At 35.8% G+C, this 5,520-nt stretch overlaps 1 long non-coding RNA gene across 1 annotated transcript; it reads right to left on the reverse strand.

Moving 5' to 3' along the window:
- Nucleotides 1-306: 306 nt before the first annotated feature.
- On the reverse strand, nucleotides 307-3,296 carry LOC110864105. The gene is made up of 3 exons (XR_002549626.2): nucleotides 3,169-3,296; nucleotides 1,892-1,975; nucleotides 307-449 (listed from the first exon to the last, which is right to left on the reverse strand). It is a non-coding gene; the product is annotated as an uncharacterized LOC110864105 (long non-coding RNA).
- Nucleotides 3,297-5,520: the final 2,224 nt, after the last annotated feature.

Raw genomic sequence — 5,520 nt, forward strand, 5'->3', positions numbered from 1 at the left:
GAAGTCTCACAATGACTTTGTCCTCAACCTTAGAACTAGGAAACATGAGTCTTCATGACTTATATAGCATCTTGATCCCCAGAGTGGAAGAAATATTTGAAGAAACCATTTAAAGAGGGGGATCTTTAGCTCTCATCTCAAACTCACAAAGACAAACAACTTCCAATGAACCACAACCATCAAACATGTTACGCCCTAACACGTTTAACCTTAAAGATAACGCAGCGGAAAAAGGAGCTTTAAAATTTCTTTCTTTTTAAACGTCTTGACTTACTTGAAGTAAATTTTTAAAGTGACACTGTTACACTGAATACTCCCCTTGAACTTATTTACAAATAGAAATATAAATTATATTTATGACATTACTTATTCAAACACTCCCGTACAATATAACTTAAGACTCGGTCTTCGATCTTCACTTTTCAGTAATCCTCCGTGACTCATACAACCTGCATCCACACATACATTCATAACATTAGCACGCATTATATAAACTAGATTCATTCTCGTACGCTTCCCATTTCGTTGTCTTCCTAACTTTAAACATTCCATACGCGTATGCATTACCAAATGAGGCTTCAATAATGTACCTGCAATGCTTTTCATTCTCAAGGCACGCTGTTAATAGCGTTATTACTTAACACATCTAAATCATGGCTGCATATATTCCTATATGCATACATACACGTCTATGTACATACACGCCTTCCTATGTTTCTACGTACATACGTACACTTATACGTACCTTCATACATACCTATATACACCTTCGCGTTCGCACCTACATCCCTACTTACACATTCAAGATCTTACATATCACTACATACACGTATATTAATCACATGGGACCTAAACTTAGATTTATAGCCCAAAAACATTAAAGGCACGATCAAAACCATGCTTGGGAGATCCACCGTAGTCCACGGTTAACATACCGGAACCTACGTTCCAAAAATTGACTTAAATAACAATTTACAGCATTTTGGACATTGGGAGGGCGTCGGCGACGGCCCTAGGGGGCGTCGGCGACGGCCCTTGGTTTTACGCGTAGCCCAAACTCTCCGTAGACAGCAAGATAAGGCGTCGGCAAAACTGCATTTTCCATGAGGCGTCGGCGACGGCCCCTATGGGCGTCGGCGACGGCCTCTAGATTTGCCATTTTCTTGCTGTGTTGTTTTCGTCGATCGTACGCACTAAAACTTGCGTAACTTTTGATCCGTTTATCCGATTAACCTCCCGTTTCTTCCTACATGCTTCTAATTTCACATTCTATCATATGGACTTGGAATCCCATATCCGATTTAAGGAAATTCCTATCTTACACGCTTCCGCCTTATTATTCTTTATCTAACTATTTGACCCGTTCGTGCTTTCACCAACATGATCTGTTTATTTGACCACAATGCCATATGGACTTAATAATTTTATTTTCGACTATCATGAAAGGTTAAATTCTCGGTTGCCTTGCATCCTCTTAACTCACTTTCGCTCAAAGGCTTATTTTGACCCGTTATGGGTATTTGCGCATTAAATGGTCTATGGCATATAAAACTCTATACTTCGCTTTTATACTTGACCAAGACACTACTCGAATCAAATAGTTTGTTTCCAAACGACTTTTAAGGTCATTTGGCCGAAATACCCATCAAGGGCGTTTTTGTCAATTTAGCCCTATCCTTAATAACAAAGGACTTTCTTGCCTAAGTAACCAATCCTACTACTTAGCTATCATTCTTAATCACACATATCATACTCGGATAGTTGCTAAGATCCGTTTAATACTTCATTGATATCATACCCATTCATTCCTCTATGACCTCAATTATCATAATAATTAGATTGCACATGACTTTACATAAACAACTAAGAAGTAATTATAGAAATTACTTACCTCGTGCATCCGGGTTCGTATCCGATTCCTTGTCTCCTCTTGACCCGTTAGCCTTTCATGCTTGAGTCCGTCTTGACATGATTCCTATACTTTCATGTCACCAAATCACATTTTCGTTAGCATACATCATTGTACATGTTAACGATCATATCAACCGCATATTTCACATTTGACTTTCTTTAGTCAAAATTAACAAGCATAAGACATATAATCAATTTCATATCCTTTCAAACTAATGTAATTCATCATGTCATCACAAATAACGCGTATTAACATAACATGTACCATGCGACTTCCTATGATCCTACCTTTAAGACAACAAATCAAATCATGCTTCCTATGCGTAGACGCGTTGTTGACTTTCGGAAGTCAACGGTTTAACATATAACTTATGACATAACCCCATATATCCATATTATTATTTTAGGCTACACAAGCATCACTATATATATATATATATATATATATAACAATCATGATGAAATATGCTTACATCCACACGATCACCTAACTACATACACATACTTTCACATGTTAATGCTTTCATTATCTCACATTTGACCACCACATACAAGGTGAGCCTATTTAAACGAAGTCATAACATCATTACTAGCAAGTTCACATGTTTTGTATTTAGTGTACATCAAATCCTACATTACCAATAAGAAATTGATCCAATACATGATGTGCATCCTCCTCGTTCAAGCATATGGTACAAGCTCCTAATGCACATTTCCACCCAAATGATATCATCAACAACACCTTCTCATGAATTCCTTCTACTACGCGTCTCTTATATTCAACAATCATTAATTATATCATTACCATACTCAACACATATTCATTCATTAGTTAGCATGAAATTTCCCACACTATCCTACACTAGGCATTTCATCAAACACTTGGTGTGCGTACACCGTTTGATGCACAATGTACAACTAAATCATGCTTTCATTCCTATTTCTTATCTTCCTTCATCATCACCACTAAGAATTTCTTTAATTTCATTCCATCCTTCAATCTAACCTATATTCATGCATCACACACTAACTAGTTCATAATATTTAGACAAATTTCACAACTACAAGATCATCACATAACATCATACTACTTGAACAAGTGGGTTTTGCTTCAAACCATGAAATTACTCAAAATCACACACAACACAAGTTCTATTTGGTGATTCTAATTCACAATCTTGCTTAATTTCATATCAATTTACGAATTGATCATAACCCATCTTGGCAAACATCATCAAAACATAAAATTCGACTTACTTGGTGTGAAGAACACTTGGGTGGTCAAGAATCTTGGTTCATGCATTAGTTTTGAGCCAAATTCCTCCCTCAATTTGAAGAATTTAGGCTGATTAGGGTTTTTGTTCTTCCCCTGCCCTTTCTCTCGATCGCACACCATCACCAAACACTGACTAACTTTTGGTCAAGTGTTTTATTTATACATTTTTCATTTTAACCCCCTTATCTTTTATAACATGGCAATTTATTTCATTTTACATACAAACTTGGTTAACTTCATGTGCACATGTGTTTTATACTTTCCATAGTTTATAAAACTTTACTAATAGTAGAATTCTATATTTATCATTTCTTTTCGCTAAATATTACGATTAAAGCATTTTAGTATATCTTACGAAATTTGGGGTGTTACAAGTCTACCCCCCTTAAAGAAGGTTTCGTCCCCGAAACCTTTCTCGTTCTTACTCTTACCCTTCTATTGTACTTATTCAATGGGCACGTTACAACCTAAGTCATTCGGGTCTTTGCAAAAGTCTTAATCATGAATAATCATGATGGTACACATTGTCCTTATCTTCTTAAATTAGTAATTTGCCTTCATAATAACACGAGGTCAGGGTCTGGTCCAGAGCTCTTATTAGTGTCTTTTACTTTATATTGCTAGTTTCTAGTACATACTATCACTAGCATTTCACTCATCGAATTTGTTCCCATTGTATACAATTATTAATCGTGCAAACCCAAATCTATGGCTTGTTTCTAACTTCCTATTTACGCATATTACATTCATATATTTGCTAATCGAAATAAATCGATTTATTTCATTCTACTCATACATCATATGCTATCTTTCATTTTGTTCACTACGAGCCATCCCAAACATTCCATTACTATCGTTACTTCCGATCATCCTTAAGCTCATAGGAGGGGCCGATATATTATCGTACACATGCTATAATCACTCAAAGACTTATTATTACAACTAAAATCACACTTCTTTTATCCGTACTTATCATGAGGACTAAGCATTATTTCCGTGGTTACTATTGTCAATTATGCCATGCGTATCTTTTCTACAAGATCTTGTTCAAATGAACATGGCCAACAAGCCGAGCATCAAGGTTAGCATTTCTTAACGATACTCGCCGTCTCGTATATTCTATCATAATTTCCACAGTTATGATCGTTCAAGTTCAGTACCACTAGTTCACATAGAACATCAGTCAATATGTAACTTTCTATTTAGCATCCACAAGTTAAACCATTTACTAACCTTGCTAATTTGGCACCGACCAACGTGTAACAACCCGAGTTGACTCGCTCCTTCACGAATCCGTATCTTAACAGGGTTGATCTTATCCATCTGGTATCATGAACTTCCATTCATGAGCATTCTTTCACCGTCCTCGGTAGATTCATTGCATCATGATTTCTGCCAATCTCATTATAAAATTAGGGGTTTACACACTTCATTCGATTTTATTTAAACATGATGTTTATCATATGACCTCGTTTATACATCAATACTTTATCAATTCCTTCTTAAGACATTAGTGTGCTAGACCTATTCATAACAGGTCAATACATGGCCATTTCTTAATATATCATTCTTGTTATTTTTATATATATATATATATATATACGTATCGAGGTACATGTTTTAAATCCGTCCCACGGATTTAAATGTAACATCCAAACCCTTCATTCCTTCTATGTTTGAATCCATCTAGCGGCTTCAAACATATCATTCGTACCTTTTCTTCCTTACATGTGTTTTAACAAAAACTTAAAGTTTTACTTGCCTTTAGCAACTAGGCCTTAAGGTTAGTCATCTTAGTTGTCGAATCATAATTACTTCATTTTAGTTCTATCCATATATGAGTTTTCTTCTTCCTTACACATTCAACTACCCAAGTAAATGGGGTTCGGCATAAACACTCTCAATGAGAGTTAAGCATACACATTCGATTACCCAAATAATTGGGTTTCGGCATAAACACTCTCAATGAGAGTTAAGCATACACATTCGATTACCCAAATAGTTGGGTTTCGGCATAAACACTCTCAATGAGAGTTAAGCATACACATTCGATTACCCAAATAGTTGGGTTTCGGCATAAACACTCTCAATGAGAGTTAAGCATACATATTCCACTACCCAAATAATTGGGTTTTTCGCTTTTAATCATAACTTCTTCTTTCAATCCGTATAACGGATTAAGCTTCTAACATTCATTAGAGCATTCGAAATCACCCGTTCAAAACGGATGGTAGCTCATTCTTATTCGACTTGTTCGCTAGAACCAGTCGACTCGCATAACTTTTTATAACCTTCATTAGTATAACCAAATCCGCAATGGATTTGCTATTTCG

Source organism: Helianthus annuus, chromosome 16, assembly GCF_002127325.2.
Source record: "Helianthus annuus cultivar XRQ/B chromosome 16, HanXRQr2.0-SUNRISE, whole genome shotgun sequence".
Taxonomy (NCBI): domain Eukaryota; kingdom Viridiplantae; phylum Streptophyta; class Magnoliopsida; order Asterales; family Asteraceae; genus Helianthus; species Helianthus annuus.